The 17,274-nt window shown below is 44.5% G+C and overlaps 1 protein-coding gene and 1 long non-coding RNA gene across 6 annotated transcripts in view; one reads left to right on the top strand and one right to left on the bottom strand.

Annotated features, from left to right (window-relative positions):
• The window catches only part of LOC138568935 (uncharacterized), a 352,395-nt gene that overhangs the window by 151,007 nt on the left and 184,114 nt on the right, over positions 1 to 17,274 (top strand). The gene's annotated exons all lie outside the window — the stretch shown is intronic.
• The window catches only part of LOC138568884 (CTD small phosphatase-like protein 3), a 668,014-nt gene that overhangs the window by 505,817 nt on the left and 144,923 nt on the right, over positions 1 to 17,274 (bottom strand). The window lies entirely within an intron of this gene.

The raw sequence follows: 17,274 nt of genomic DNA, 5'->3' as shown, positions 1-17,274 counted from the left end.
TTTTGGTCAATTAATGTAGTCATCAGCCATGACAATTCTTTTGAAGTGAATTCCAACATTCCTAAAAGCTTTGGTTATGGGGAAAAAATAGATTATACATCGATTTTGAAAAATGGCAGTAAGTAGTGGCAATCATTATATATGTATTAACATTTTTAAAGCGCCAGCAGCCTAGGGGAATCGAGGCGCTGTTACAGTAGAAAATCTATTACATGTGATGGAAACAGAAAAACAATCATGTCTGGTTACAGTGGAGCAATGCTGTACGTGCAGGGAATTGCCAGTACAGTAACAGTTATTCATGTATACTTAGTTACAATTAATGAAAATCAAGAGTGCAGAGGAGGGAGGGGTGGGTCAGTTGAACAGAGTGGTTTTGAGGCCCTTGTGGAATGTGGTAAGGTAGTATTCAGCTCGCAGGGCGCTGGGCAGGGTATTCCATAGGTTAGCAGCTAGATCAGTGAAGCGAATACCTCCTGCTTTAGCTCTTTTTATCGGGGGTATGCTGAGTTGGTTGGCATGGTGTGTCCTTCTGGGGCGTGTGGAGGCATCACAGTAAATGGTTTCGGAGAGGTGGTGGGGGGCAAGAGAGTTTGAGGCATTTGTGGGTTAACGTAAGAGTTTTGAAAGTAATTCTTTCCTTAACAGGAAGCCAGTGGACCTCTCTCCTTGCTTGTGTGATGTGGTCTCCCTTAGGGATGTTGAGGGCCGCTCGGAGCGCATTGTTTTGTACTGTCTGAAGCCAGTTTAGGTTTTTTTCAGACGTGCCTGCTAGTAAGGCATTACAGTGATCAAGTTTAGCGCCAATGGTAGCTCTAGCGATGGACAGGCAGTTTTGGTTAGTGAGGAAAGGTTTGACAGCATTTATAAGTTTGACTTGGCACTGACTTGTTTGTCCATGGATAAGGTGGCGTCTAAATATACGCCAAGAGGCTAAACAGATGGGGAGACAGGGATGGTGGTGTTTTCAATGGTGAAGTTCTCATATTTGGTATTCAGTTTGTTCAGCGTAGCTTTAGGGCCTAAGATAATGATCTCAGTCTTGTCACCATTGAGACATAAGCCGTTGGTGGCAATCTAAGCCTGGATGGTGGAGTAAATTTGGAGAAGGGCTGCCGAATCATGGTCGTAGGAGCCTGTGAGTGGGAGGAGGACTTGAGTGTCATCAGCATAGTTTGTGTAAGCTATGCCAAGTCATGTTGGTCAAAAATGGGTTTGGTTAACAGATATAGAGTGTGGGGGTGTGTATGATCCCTGTGGCACACCGCAGTGGATGGTGGTGGGGCAGCGTTGGCTATGTCTGAGAAGACTTTCATTGCTCTTCCTTCCAAGAATGAAGTGATCCAGGAGGTGGCATGTGTGGAGAAATGGGCAGCGCTGGTGAGGTGAGAGTTTTGTGGTCTACGAAGTCGAACGCGGCTGATCGGTAGAGTAGTAGAAGGGCTGGTTTGCATGTGTTCATTATTTTGGTGATTTGGTTCTTAAGGTCTAGGAGTGCGGTTTCCGTGCTGTGGCCTTTGCGGAATCCCGATTGCCTTTTACCTAAAATGGAGGGGGTTTCCAGGAAGTGCTGGATTTGATTGTGGGCGGCCTTCTCAAGAATTCTAAGAAGGAAAGGGCCAGTCGTGATGGGGCGATAGTTGTTGGGGGGATAAGGGGTCTAGGGATGGTTTTTTGAGAAGGGGACGGACCTATGCTTCTTTGAGGATAGTTGGGATGATGCCTGTGGAGAATGAAGCATTAATGAAAGCTGTGATGAGTGGGACCAGGGAGTCAACGCTATCTTTAATGACGTTCGGTTGGCAGATATCACCTTTGCAGGTGGAGGGTTTGACGTGTTGTATGAGCGCAGTGACTTCGGTTTCGGTGATGTCTCTAAATGTGAAAAGAGGGTGGGGAGAAGGTGCGTCTGAGGGGTCAGAATTAGATAAGAGCGCTGGGTAAGTATTTTACTTTGGAGGAGTGAGATTTTATTTAGAAGTGCCTCTTGTAGACTATTGCAACAGGATTGGGCTTTCATTATCTCATCAGGGCTTACAGGTGGGGTGGTGAGATCTTTGAAGATGAAGAATAATTCCTTGGACTTGGAGTTAGCCTTGGAGATGCAGGAGTTAATGTTGTTGGATTTGGCAGTGAATATCCCTTTTTTGTATACTTTTTGTTGTTTGCTTAATGGGAATTGTACAGGGGTCCTACAAATGGGGTGAGATGGCCATATGTGCATCTTCTGTAGTTGTTTATTGTGCCCCTAGTACATATAACATACACCGTTTGTTTTGTTGCAAAAAGGACAAGGGTTAACTGAACTGCTTTTCCTCTCTGGATGTTTAGGACTACAACTCCCATCAGCTCTAGCAAGAATGGCCAATGATGAGGAATTATGGGTGTAATAGTTCAAAGCCATTGGAGAGTTGCAGGTGGCAGAACCCTCCTAGAGCATTAGGATACACATCAAACCATTTGAAACTGGGTTCAGTTAATCTTTACCACTAATGACTGGCTCACAGGGTTGGCATTCAATGCCAACTTTATGTATTTTTGTAATGAAGTGCGTACAATTATCATTTTAAGAAATCCTTATACTTTAATGTAGAACCATGTACACCATTCTTCCAGGCGTATTGCATCCCCACAGTGGGATTGGTGGTTTGACATAATCCATGCGATTACTTCCTGGTGCAAAATGACAAAAGATGCCGCCTGAATCCGCTTCTTGCAATATGTTGAACTTGTCTTCCCAGGCGGCATGAAGAGCATGTTAAAAACGTACAAGATTCCTTCTCCGTCATTTAAAAAGGTCTCTTTCGCAAAGGTCTTAACACCCTTAACCACCACCTACATTCACAGATCAATATAGTGGACTTCAGGTAGCTTTGTTACAAAAAGATAAATTGTGAATCAAGGAGGAGTGGAATTAATATTAAGTTATTCTAAAAATAATCCTAATCTTCTGGCACTACAGCTTTCAGAGAGATCAGTATCCGAAAATATTCTACATCAACAATTGTAGCCCCTTTCTACTCAAGGTCTCCGTTTGACATGAAGGCATGTAGCGAAAACGAGTCTGGTGTGACTTATAGAAGGCGATCCGTGGCAATGGTGGAAGCAGGAGGCCTCTAGTACACATTTCCAATCAGACCCTAGGCCATTTGGTGGATCATTACCTTCCAGAGTCTGGTCATTATTGCCTTTACATCCTCCAGGTCAGTGGTCTTAAAATGTTTTCATACCTAGCCCACCCCTTCAGTATAAATATAGTTTCTGCCAACCCCCCCCCCCATATTTAGGAGTTTGCCCTTCCTAGGGGATGGGGGAGGGCAAAGGATTTCCAGGTTCTCTAAAATATAAGCAGTTGTCTACAGCTTACATTTTCTCTTAAAATCAGTCACATTAATCCTGGTTTTATATTAAATGCATCATCTTAATCCCATTTTAAAGAGTTTGGTCCCCCCAGACATGCATCACGCCCCCCACTCCAGCAGGGGGTCCGGCCCCGCAGTTTGAACACCACTGCTCAGGGTCTTTTATTGCTTTCTGTATATAGCTCACTTTGGTTGTTGCCAGTTGCCGTTAACCGAATGTCCTCTTAAATATTGATTTCACACAATTCTTTTCTGTTCTGATTGTACTTGCTGTTGTGTTGTAAACTCTGATGTTGTTGTGGAACTTGCGGTTCGAGAGCGACGTCAGAGCCAGTAAAGGTTTGCTTTATGTGGCGCGCACACACCTGGGGGCTCTCACAATAAATGTACTTATTCACATATACACGTTTCCAGCGACTTAATTATATTTATAACAATTGGCGACAGGGATTCTGAAAGCCTCCAGAAGAGAGCAAACCATCACCCCAACCATAAACACACATAAGTGCCAACCCACAGGAGACATACTGGGAAAGCAGCAACAGGCTGAATTGGGCAGGTGAACAAGCCGCACTACAGAAGCCAGGTAGGGGCTGCAAAAAAGATTTATATAGAGTTAGATAAAAGAACGAGGAACTCACCGCATAACAAGGAGCATTTTTCAATAAAACCCGTCCAAAACGTGTCTGCCATTTTGCCCTCAATACTGTTGTCAAGCGTCTCCATAGCAACACAAAACAGAATACATTGGGCATTTTCAACGTTTCAGAGCAGCCCTGTCATAAAGACCAGTACAGTAACAAATACTTTCACCTGCAGTCAATACTCAACTGAATAACGAGGCACCACAATATTTCAAAGTTTAACAAATCTCATGGATGTTTAAACAATAGACAAGCCTCACCACATAATGTTTAATACAGTGATTGCACAATAGACATTTAAAAAAATGAACAGTGATAAAAAGGGAACAGTGAACAAAACACTGCAGAACACTCGTACTCCTTGACCATTCCTTGCAAATCCAGGTAGCCCCACCACTCTGTGGGAGTAATGGGTGGACACATTCCAAGTGTACCAGAGGGCAATTGGAGGAGCAAAATTCAACAATAACTTAAAGGAGGCCACTCTGTTAAACTGCATAGGGTCTGAAGCACTTAGGATTTTCAGCACCCTACCTGATCAAACAATAGTGATGATTGGTCAGGAGACTCCACTAGCGCAAGTAGCAAAAGTTATGAAGTTGTCTTTCTTAAACTCGTCAAATGTTTTGGGAACAAAACAAATATGGTACTTGGGAGATACCATTTCTTCTCCCGAAAACAGAACAAGGGAGAATCACTAGATACCTGCATCGCATTTTTAAGAGGAGTAATGGCTACATGGAGGTTCACAGGCATTGCAGAAGACTACTTAAGAGATCCATTAGTGCTTCACACTGCTGACTCCCACATTCAGCAAAGATTATGGCAGGATAAAGTCCCCACACTGGACCAAGCAGTGGAAATCGCCAGGACAATGGAGTTAGGAGACAGATGCATGAGGGCAGTACAAACCAAACAAGATATGACAGTAGAAATCAAGATTGTACAAGTGGAAAAAGATGATTGAGAAGATGCCATAGTAGCTTTGATAAGGAAGATGTCCAAAGTTACTGCCAAGATGAGACCCTCTGAGAAACCTAGGAGATAGAGTCATTGCTACAAATGCTGCCGGGCAGACACCCAAATGGTGATAGAGAATGCCCAGCATGTGCAGCAGAGTACTTCAGGTGTGGAAATATTGGACATTTTGGCAAAGTCTACAGAAATGGCAGAGGTAGGGGAAGAATGGGTACAAGTAGCAGAACATATGAAGAAAATAACTGCCCAATTAATACAAATATTGGAGCATTGGAAGAAATAGGGTTATCCGCTTTAAACTCCAGAGAAGAATAGGACATACAAATGTTGATAATCACCCTAGGAGGAAAGAGGTCCATGGGTGGCATGTATATAAATAAGATACCTATGCAAGTGATGGTGGACAGAGGTTCACCATATACAATAGTAGATCTCATGACATTTACCAAAGAATTGGATGGGCTATATTGAGAGTTAAGGTTAACCAATATCAGGGCCACAGGATACGGTAAGATTCCCATCAACATCATTGGTTATAAATGGGTTCATCTCAGCTTTGAAGGTTGTGAGATGTAAGTTGTACGTAGAGGAAAATGGATCATCGGTCGTAGGTTGGGAAGAACAAGGAGCCCTCCGAATAAAGATACACCCAGGGGAGACAATTCCATGTATGTTCAATGATGATAATACAAATGAAGGTCTAGCAAAGAGGTTTTCGTTAGCATTCAATGAAGACATTGGGATGCTTAAAGGTTTCAAACATAGGATGGTTCTAAAGAGGGGTGCCGAGCCCATTGCACATAGAGTGAGAGACATTCCGTTGGGAACAAGAGATCCCCTACAAAAGGAATTGATGAAACTGAACACAAGATTAGAGCCCATCAAGTGTTCTGAGTGGTTATCCCAGATTGTAATCATACGCAAGCCAGATAATTCCATAAGAATGTGTGTTGACCTTCAAGATCTCCATGCCAACATTTGGGTTGATAGGCAAACTCTACCAAATACAGGGGTGATGCCGACAACCATGAAGCCTGCCAAACATTTTACTACACTTGACCTGTCAGCATACCACCAAGTAGTTCTGGACGAAGGCTCAAGACATTTAAACTTAATTTGTCACTCCTTTGGGAGCTTTCAGATATAGGCTCTTGCCTTTTGGCCTAGCACCTGCCGCTGCAGTGTTCCAGAGTCTGATGAAACAATTATATGGGGGCCTTGACGATGTATACTACTTCCAGGATGATATTCCGATTGCAACCATGATGAAAGAAGAGCATAATGCCAAACTATTAGGAGTTCTGCAGGTCATACAGGAAAAAGATCTCACACTGAAGATTGACAAATGTAAGATCGAATTGCGTGAGGTGACATATTTGGGACACATCATAAATTCTGAAGGGATCAGCCGAAAGAGAAATATGGTGGAAACAATATCAACCATGCCTGCTCCCTCAAATAAAGACCAATTGCGCAGTTTCCTGGGGCTTGCAGAGTACTATTAAAATTTGTGCCACATTTTACAGATCAAACACAGCACATGAGAGAGCTCATGAAAAAGTGAAAGTTTGTGTGGTCTGAGGAGTGCCAAGAACAACTAGAAAACATCAAGAAAAGCATAAACAGTGCACCAACACTAATCATGTTTAACAGCATAGCCCTTAACATAACATCAGTCGATGACAGTAATATTGGTCTGGGTGGAGTGTTCAAACAAGTTCAGGAGCATGGTATAACTTCAATAGCCTTTGCTGCGCTTGTTCCGAGGGCAGCAGAACTAAACTACTCAACCATAGAAGAGGAAGCCCTCAGAGTGAGATGGATTCTGGAACATTTTAGAGGTCTAATATGGGGCCTTCCAATAACCCTCAAGACAGAGCAGAAGCCATTGATAAATGTCTTCAATTCTAAGAACCCACGCTTAGTGTCCCCTAGGATTCGAAGTAGGATCTTGACATATTGCAATTATGAAGATTGTGTACACCCCTTGTAAAATAAATGTCATTGCAGATTGTTTCTCTAGATTACCTCGGTATAATGGAGAACAGAACGAAGATTGTGTTGATGAGAAGGATATGGAATGCATTGCTGCACATATTGAACCAGGAATAATGAAAGAAGAGTGGGCCCGAGCACCAGTAGAGGACCTAGAGCAAGGTTTACTGCACCAAGCGGTAAAGGAAGGATGGGAAAAGGTTGACCATGCTTTGAAAGAATATGCACAAATTAGGAACGAGATCGCAGAAGATGCAGTGTGTGTTTCCAGGGGGGAATCTTACAATCCCACATGTTACATTAATCTCTTAAGTGCCAAGGACGAAGTAGCTCATCCTTGGCATTCCCACCAGGTTGCCAAGGACGAGATAGCTCGCCGGGGAATTTTGTAATGGAAAGGGGGGGTGGCCCACTCCCCCTCACCCAAAATGGAGTGGGGGCCATCTCATGCAGACCTTCCTTGGGGCAGATATCTAATCCTAGGAAGGGACACCTGACCCCAGGGAGCGCTGCATGAGATGTCCCCCTCCATTTGGGGTGGGAGAGGTCCACCCCCCTTCACAGAGGTCAGACTTGTGCGAATCGCCCCATATTTTATTACCCACAATTCCTGACAAAGTTTGCTATTTGGTGGGAAAAAACACAATTTTTACTTTGTCGGGGGTTCTGGGTAATAAATTCTGGGCCGCTTTGCGCAAGTCAGACCTCTGTGGATTCCCACGAGTGTCCCCTTTTCAGAAATGCAATGAGTTCACAGTTTTCCTTGGTGGCTTGGACACCCTAGGCCCTCATCTGTATGGTGTGCACAGGAGCCCAATTCCTGAAATTCTGCTGTGCCAAAAGGGGTTACCTGTGTTTTCGGCTTTTCCCTTTGCGCCCAAGTAGGTGCACCCATACGTGAGGTACCGTATTTGTCGGGACACCTGTGGGAACGTGGGACGGTAGGCCAGGTGTTGTTGGCAGCGTGTTTCGTGGGTGACCAGAGTGAAATGTGCAGGAATTGTGTTTATTTCCAGCAATATTCAGAAATTGTGCGTTTTCCCTTCCTCACAGCATTAGTTTTGCCTATTTACACATGATAAGTATGTCTGTTCAGGCCATAAGCATAAAACTCCTGTGTACCATGGCTCTGTTTTTGGCTTGTGGTATTGCTTGTTTTGTGAAACATTACAAAATAAATGTGTGATTTCATAACTGCAAGAGTCGGGGGGATGTAGCGGAGCATTGTTTTTCTCAAAATTCATACAAGCCATTGCCGTACCAGGCCAACCATGTCCACCACATAACTTGCCTGACCTGCTCAAATCACCCCTCCCTAAACCTGGAATTTTGTCTACTTTTCAGAAATGTATGCCAAGGACGAGATAACTCCCATTCAGCTTTCCCACCCTTTTCTTCCATTCCGTCCAAGCATGTCCGACTGGAAAAAAAAAGGCCAAAATCGCCTACCTCTCACAAAATGGTTGATAACCATTTAAAATGAAAATCCTTTTGTTTCCACTTCACCTGTTCTTCAAGGCCAGGAAAATTGAGAATTTAGCACAGCAAACCATTTGTTCCTAGCTCCTACAAGGAAAAAACCACAGGCTTCATTGTACATCATTTTATTGGCATTTTCTCCCTTTTTGGTTATTTTCTGTCACCCCCCTACAGCAAACTAGGATTCCTGGGTGGCGTTACAACCGCCTACATGTGGGAAAAAAGGGGCCAAATTTGGCAGAGATATCTCATGTAACAAAAAAGTTACAAGCCATTGAATAGCGTCATACCGAAATCACCCAAAAAGGCCTTGGCACTGGGGGGGCTGGTGGGGAAACCCATCGCAATTAAGGGGATAAGGAAAAAAAATCATTAACTTGGCACATGAAGGGCATCTTGGAAGGAATCTTACGAAAAGGATTGTGCGAGAAAGTGATTATTGGCCTGGGATGTAGAATGAAATTGAAGAGTTGGTAAAGAATTGCCAGCCGTGTGCAGTAAGTGACAAGTGCAAGAAGAGGATTGTTGCACCATTACCACTGGTCGAAGAAATTTGCCATAGACATTACTGGGCCGTTCAAGACATTGGATGCTCAAAAGATACATACAGTTGTGTTGCTGGATTACACCTCAAAATGGGTGGAATGGGGAGTAATAGAGGGCACAATTACGACAGTAAAATCGTGAGATTTTTGGAAGACGTATTCAGTAGGGAACGAGATCCCCAAGAAATAATATCCGACAATGGGGACCAATTCATGTCAGAGGAGATACAAGCGTTCTTAAAGGATAGAGCCATTGAACACAAGGTCACTTCGCTTCATCATCCCATGGAAAATCCCATGGCCAGGGGATTAGTGGAGCGTATTAATGGTTTTGTTAAGAACATAATACAAGTGGCCATGGCCAATTCGTTACCATGGTGAGATACACTCAAGGAGGCATTAAATGCATATAGAATGATGACTCATTCTGCAACAGAAGAACCGTTTATCATGAGAGGGAGTAGCATCTAACAAGTTCAGGCCATCATGGTTACCATCAAAGGACTATAGAAAAATAGACTTTCAAAATATTATAACGAGAGTGAAGGCGAAACAAAGGAAGTACAAAACGTATTATGACCATACTAAGCATGCAAGGAAAAGTGAGCTTGATAAAGGAGATTGGATGCGTGTAAAAGAACCTAGGAAAATGTTATAAGGATTATCCAGATTCAGGGAAGCACAGAGTGGGAAAAGCATCAGAGAAGTCAGTGATTCTGGAAGATGGAAAAAGGTGGTCATGTGATGATTGATGTTGTGTTGTCCGGAGAACTGAACAGACCAAGTGAACTTCCACATGATTATGAAAGTCAAGAGCGGATTCACAACCAAGGTCTATCCACATATATCACAATGGAGCGGAGTGGTGGAGATTCTTTCCCTGCCAAAAGGATGCTGCTGAGGAACAGAAGAGTTGGTCCAAATTTCAAGAGTGATTATATTTATTATTAACTATATCCCTGTCAAAAGGATGTTGCTGCAGAACAGGAGAGTTACTCAAAACTTCAAGAGTGACTAGGTTTCTCACGAATTGCATCCTTTTTACCTTTATGGTTCATTTATTTGCTTCCTCTTTTCTTTCCTCGTTTTCCCTTTCCCTGTTCACCCCTGAAGGGGAGATGTGATGTAAACTTAGACATCGTTATGGAACTCTTGCGGTTCGAGACCGATGTCAGAGCCAGTAAGGGTTTGTGCTTTATGGGGAGCACACCAATCTGGGGGGTCTCACAATAAATGTACTTATTCACATATACACGTTTCCTGAAACGTCATTATATTTATAACACTTGCAGCTTCATCACTACTGTCAGATTACGTCGCTGAACTTGCTGGCAATGTTCTGGCTGCCCCTGTTCCCAGATTATCCTTGTGTGCCAAGCTAGCATATTTTGGAACGTATGCAACCGTCCACTGGCATAAACAAGCACAGCAAAGAAATCTCATATATTCTTATTTAATTAGTCCTGATGTTCCTGCATAATAGCAGCTACCAGAATAAAGTTCCTTTTAGTGGATTCTGCAATATTCATGCAGCTTTGGTTTTAGCATCTCTAGGAACTAACTGCATGATTTAATAGGAGAGGGGTTCCTTAACCTGCACCTTGCCCTGTATCCCCACCACTGACAAACTTCATGTGGAATTACTTAGGCTCCCATGTAGCACACTTGTACTACTTTTTTTTAACGTTTAAACACGCTACAATGCCTTTACCCGCCATCAGGATGGGATTGGACCCATATTGAACTACAAGTGTATAGTCAATTGGACATACTTGTAACCATTCTACTGAACCACTATAAATTGTTCTAATTGGTTTTGTTTCTCACCAACTCTCTCACCGTAAATTCTTTTGATTAGCAGTTGAGCACAATTTAAATAATGTACAACAGTTTTAAACACCATTAACATCCTACAATTTAACACAAGTCCCTGCCTTCTACATGCTACATAATCTGCAATCAACACAAAAACACACATTCCTTTCAACACAAAGGGCAGAGAAAAGACAAAGAAGGGAGCGATGAGAGAACATGAAGACAAAAGGGTAATGTGTGAAAAAGAATATAGAAACAGGTGAGTAAGAAAGCAAACAAACAAAAAGTAGGGGGTAAAGTGATCCGGGAGAGGCAAGGTATTCCCTTCCATTATTGCCCATGCAACCAGGTAGATAATTCAACAAAACCAGAGTCAACAAAACTAGTCCCCAACAGCCACGAGAGAGAAAATTTAAGAAAAAAAAACCCAGTCAGCCAATTGGAAGCACCCCCTTCTGCCCCAGTCGCTGCTATGGATCCCCACCAAAAATCATAGAAGACCAAAGTCAATCATTTTCCATGGTATTATACCATGAACTTGGTGGAAAGCATGAATATGCAGAAGCGACCGCCACCTGGTCATGGATGCCTTACTCAGGCCTGAAAAGAAGAGCACCTCCAGCTTCAGTGGCCCAATATGTCCCTCTTTCTGGAGCAGCGACTACCGAGCACCAGGGCTTTACAGAGCAGCCACCAGTGTCCATCCCCACAACTGTCTAATTCCGCAAAAAGAGACTGTAAGCTTGAGGCTCCAATGCCTCAGATATCATAGAAGCCCACCTTCTTGGTCAGGAGCAATTTACAAAGGTACAGAGTCGGGATGTTGGTGTAACTTCTAGGGTGTTCCATCTCTTCTAGTTTTTGTCCAGCAGTACCACCATAGCTCGCTTTTCTCATACTTCTGCTGTATCTGGAATTTGGGTTTTAACTTGATTCGACCCCTCAGCTAGGGAACCCACTTCCCCCTCTAGCACTCGCATTTCCTGCTTAGTTATAATCGGGTGACGCTCCGTGGCTTCCAAGTAGGTCTCCATAGAGGAGACGGACATCTCCGCTCAACTGTATTCTGAGAGCTGTAGTTACTCATTGTAACATCTGTCACACAAAGAGAAGGGTCACCAGTCCCACCTTCAACATTCTCTGACCACGAGTGCTGGATAAAGAAATGGCCCCTCTCCCAAACATTGGGTTTACCCCTGTAATCTGTCATGTCCAAAGATCTGCGTCCGCTCCTCTGGCACCCTCATATTTAGTGCTGCACACTGAACTGCAGTGGAAGCAATGTACCTTATGCTGCAGAGTCCGGATCACAGATCTCTCCAGGGCTCATTATGTGTGCCAACTCCGGTTCACATGCTAACTCTTCTACTTGAACCAAGTCACCAGTAAGCTGCATGAGATTTACCACTTTACCATGTGCAAAAAGAGGAAAACACTCGACTGGTTCCCGACTTTGCTCCTGCAAACTAACATCGTTTCAAGGGCCATCTGCCCACCGAACTACATCTTGAGTTCACACCCCATGCAGGGCTGTCTGAGGGAGAGCTGGGAAGCCAAGGATCAGTATCATACAGATCGATCCATGAATTTTTCAGAGACAATCTCTGCCCCCATTCCAGAAGGCAAGATTAACCCACATATGAGCGGCCATGTTCGGTCCGGCTCAGCTTCACCTAAAGCAGTAGTTTCGCAGAAAAGGGCATCTTCCTTTGAATTCTTTTTAGTAATTCTTCCACTCTGCATACACTGACCGAGACCTCAGGTCCAGACCAACAAGCACTAGCCTCTAACCTGAAATTGTGTGTGAGCTATACCTTCTAGACAGAACGGGGGAAACTAGTTGCACCTTTGAACAGTCTAGAATGGGGACAGTCTATGAAGCATTCAGATTGATGTGGGCAATCTATAACTGTCTAGCCAAAGGAAAACAACATTTGGAGGACAATTCTTTCCATTCTCAGTTCCACAGTTCTCTCCACCACCATCTCCTTTGGAATATTTAGAGTGATTAATTTAGGGACCTAGGGGGTTACTTTCTCTTCTCAACTAGTCTTCTTCCGGCCACTCATCAGCCCCTGCCATAAGAGCCTTCCAGAAAAGGTGTATCAATGCTTTCCGAAGGTCGGGTGGGGAAAGCATAGGGCAGGGTCCACCTTCCACCTAGCCAGGGAGGGGTGCTTGGTTTCCCCCAAAGTTGTAGACACCTTCTGTCAAAGTCTGTGCATGGTCTCTTACCTGAACACCCCATGGTCTAGCAACATGTCTCCTGCCCGCCCTCCCCTCCTCTAAATATTCCACATAATTTACACTGACCTCCCAAGGCCTGACTCGCCACACCTCTTCTCGACCACCCTGGACCCAACAGCCACTAGTTTGTTTGGTAGTTACCTGAAAAACATATCCACTTAATGTCAGTGTGGAAACAAACGATTCATGGCGGATGGCTCAAGTTTATCACCTTTATTTACACAGGGGAATAGCGCAGCTGTGTTTATCCTGGCCAGCAGGCTGGACCCTTTACCACCAGACCAGAGAGGAACCACTACATACCACTCCTTCTTCAGACTGGCTGCAGAGAAAGAGCAGTATGCAACCTGCAAATAAATATAAAAAGAAGGAGATGTTCTACAATCCTAAATTTGAGGAATAAAGCACATGACACTTCAGATTGTTTTCTCCCCACAGGGGGAACTTGTTATTCCTACGATAAACAACTTCAATATCAAAAGGACTTCAAAGAGGTATGTATACATTCAAGTGCACCCACAACTAATCTTAATATTTGTATGCCTCAATTTCACCATCTTCTCCATTGCCTGGGGTTATCCATCATCTCTGAGCTCAGTCCTCAATCCAGTTACAGTTTATAAGCGTGGGCTTGGTGAGAATTCAGTTACTGTACTCTGAGGAGAAATCCATAGGGGTAATAAGCCTTGGATTCACTACCATGGGCTGCTTACCATATAGGTCAGCCACTTGGCTAGCCCTTAAGTGCAACGGAAGTAACAACTTCATGTTAACTTAGCAGTTCAGCCACACCAGACAGTTGTGAGCAGGACCTTTAGAACTTTACAAGGCCATCTGGTGGGCCTTCAACTTCGGTTAGACAAATGATCCATACATAGCTTAATACACACAATGCTTTTGCTTCATTAATGGCAGCTGCTGTCTGCCACCTACCTCAACAACTGAGCAAGTGATACAGGGCCCCTAGTCCTGCCATTGACTGCCGGCTATGTGCTGTTCACCAGGCCAGTCACGACATAATGCATAACATTCTTTTGAACCCGCTGTCTTCTAGAAGGTACGACGCCTCTGTCACTTATCTTGTCCCCCTCCCTCTGTGAGGCCGACTGCTACCTGGGTGGTGAAATGATTTACACCACGCTGATTTAATCTCTTCAAGTTGTATATTTATTCAGAAGGAAGTGGTGTTAAGGTAAGGCTGCAGCCAACTCCAGCAAGATCTCTTTCAACAGCCACTCAGGAGTTCTTACAGTAAAACATAACTCTAGAAACGTGTGAGATTCCAATTTCTAACACATGACATAGCCCATGAGAGAGCTATGGGAGAAAGAAGCTGTGAGCTCTAAGGCAGCAAGGTAGGAAGAATGGAAACACTAAGTCACAACAGGTGGCAATCCCACACTGCCGTCAGTCGAGACTCATTCTCCTGGGGTAGGTGTACAGCTGGACTGGCCCCAAGTATTCCTCCCTGGGCGAGGCCTACAGTATTGTGTCTGCGGCACTTAGGAGGGTAGACCCACCCCGACTCTGGGCAGGCTTAACTTCCAGGCCACCACCTGGCACACTCTGCCACATATGCACTGTATCTTCGGTACTCCTCCAAGCTCCCTCAGGGCAGAGCCTCCCGATGTCACTAAACTGCCTGTGTGCCCATTTCTAGAGCCCACCACCCCATCAGGCTCCGAGCAGGCACCACAACTAGCCACTGCAGCCTTATCACCCCAAAGCACACGGGTCCCACAACATGACATGGGTTTTGGCATTAGATTATCCTAGGAGGCCCTCTGGACCTTAATTACATAGAGCTGTTCCACCGACGCCCACAGGCTAGGTCCCAGCTGCAATGTCATCCCACTATATGCAGCGGGTTCTCAGTGATTGGCTCACAATCTCCTTGATCTTCCACACCTGCAGTGGGTCAAAGCCCCCAAGGAATCAAAGTGGCTGCACTGCCTCTCCTATTTCATGCATCCTCTAAAGTCACCGTCTCAACTGTTCTTTTCAGTCCCTCAGTCCAGTCCACCTGAACGGTGGCCTTTCCATTGTTGGACCACCTCCAATTTTCTAAAAGCTCCCCCTGGAGGTGGTAGAGCCGGATACAAGGCATGTACAGTATTACTGCAAGCACACAGTAAACACTTTATATTTATACAGAAAATAAACTATTTGTAAACTAATGGTGTTTTGTTTTAGGCCACAGACAAACTAACAGCAGTAAACTGATCCTTTAAGGGTCCCATTGGGGCTATAGGTGACAGTAGGAAGGGTTGGATAGACTCCTGCGGGGGCCAAATGAGAGTATCCGGGACATAAGAGGGAAGAATCTATGCCCGACAGCATCATGATGGAGGATTAACAAAACCAACCGAAAAGGAGCCTAAATGTTAAAAAAGGAAGTTTCAGTTCTTACACCAAGTACCAGGAGCACAGCATTCCCTTGTCAGGCAGAATCACCTGCAGTACCCTTGGGGAACACTACAGGCAATTAAGACTACTAGTGTCAGTACAATTTCACCTTTGGTACAAGCCTGTACTACACAGTTATGTGGTAGCAGTGGCTGAGCAGCTAGACTTATCTGAAGAGTTGAGTGAGCAGGAGAACAAGTTACACAAAGGACCAACTAATATAGTGATTCAAATAGACACTCAAGGTGTCTTGGTAAAAGAATATACATTTATTTACTCAGTCAGTGCGAAAACATGACACTAGCACAAGCAGATCAATATCACACACTAATTAACCACAAAAATCCAACCGTTAAGTAAATGAACAAGTTTAGCTCCAAAATGAAGTGGGAGCAAAATGGCACTCCAGATACTTAATAAAGGAGGGAAAAGACAAGGTTATAAGAATAGACAGCCCAAATTAATTCATAGGCAGGGCAAAGGGTTTCAGTTAAATACAACCAGCAATTCTTCTCAATAGGCCTGAGCCAAAGTCAATGGTTCAGAGTCTTTTGTACACAATAGCACATTTCTATTAAGTAACGGTTAAGTCTTTGCCACGGATTTTGAAAGGATTTGGCTACGCGAAAAGTTTGACGAATGTTAAGGGAAGGACAAGCCTTCATGGTTAAGGAAAGTTTCACGCACTTTCTCGATGGCCGAAAATATTTCCGGACCCCGTTTGCACAGTACCTTGTCAATGAAGAAAGCTGTAGCTGAGGCAGTTGTTCCTGGCAGTTCAAGCAGATCTCGCTGTTCCTGAGCTTCAGTCATGGGGATAAGGAGGAAGTCGGGAGGTTCCTGCACTGCCCAGGGAAGAGGCCAAAAGCTGTAGCAAGACGTCGGTTTGAGGTGCGAGTGCCTTAAAGACGACGAGCTGGTTTCCTTCCCTCTGGTTTTCAACAGCACTGATGAAAATTCGACCAGATGGGGACGGTGTCCAGGTGGCTTGCGAGTTGGTTGTTCCCACCAAACTTCGAGGGAAAACCTTGAAGGGCTTCTCTGACAACAGTTTCAGGCAATTTGGACCTGCAGCAGGGCTTCACCGGTCGTCTGGGAGTTGCAGCAGTCCTCTCCCTTCCTCTCCTCTTCAGTTCTTTCGTTCCAGTGGTCGACGCTGCTTTCCAAGTCCCAGAGACCTGCTTTTAAACAGTTTTCCCCCATTCATTCCAGCCTTGCTGTCACCCACACTGCAGGGTGGATGTTCTTGCCGGACAGCCATCCAGCCAATCACGCCAGAGTGCATTCAGGTCTCCTAGGAGACTAAGCACAGGGAGTTTCGGGCACCACCCTCACATCCTGTCCATCTCAGACATTCAGGCGCCAGGAGGGCTTCAGCACTAAAGCCAGCCAAAGGCCAACGAACAAAGGGAACAAACCTGGTTTGGCGCGCAGAGACAAACACAAGAAGGACGTTTCCTAAAAGAAAATGGCAAAAAAAGATGACAGTCTGTTTTTACAAATAGGTCTTGGGCGCCATATTGAAAAACATGGCCGACCCGATTTTTAGCTACCGTTGTTAGCGGTCAGGAAACATAATGGTAGTTTGATCTAAACCACTGCCACCAGCCATTTAAAGTAGGAAAGGGTAACATTTGACTGTTATAGGAGTGTTTTGACTCAGGGGAAGCTAGGCAACCCCTCCAGCACTCTATAGAAAGATAGTGTGTGCTGGGTCAGTAAATTTAAAGAGACTAGTAAAGTCAATTTAACTTTAAATGCTCTGGGAGACAGTCAGTCCCAGAGAAGGTATTTAAACCTTAG

This window comes from Ambystoma mexicanum, chromosome 1p (genome assembly GCF_040938575.1).
Source record: "Ambystoma mexicanum isolate Mex_15411 chromosome 1p, UKY_AmexF1_1, whole genome shotgun sequence".
Lineage (NCBI taxonomy): Eukaryota > Metazoa > Chordata > Amphibia > Caudata > Ambystomatidae > Ambystoma > Ambystoma mexicanum.
This window is presented reverse-complemented; position numbering and strand designations above follow the sequence as displayed.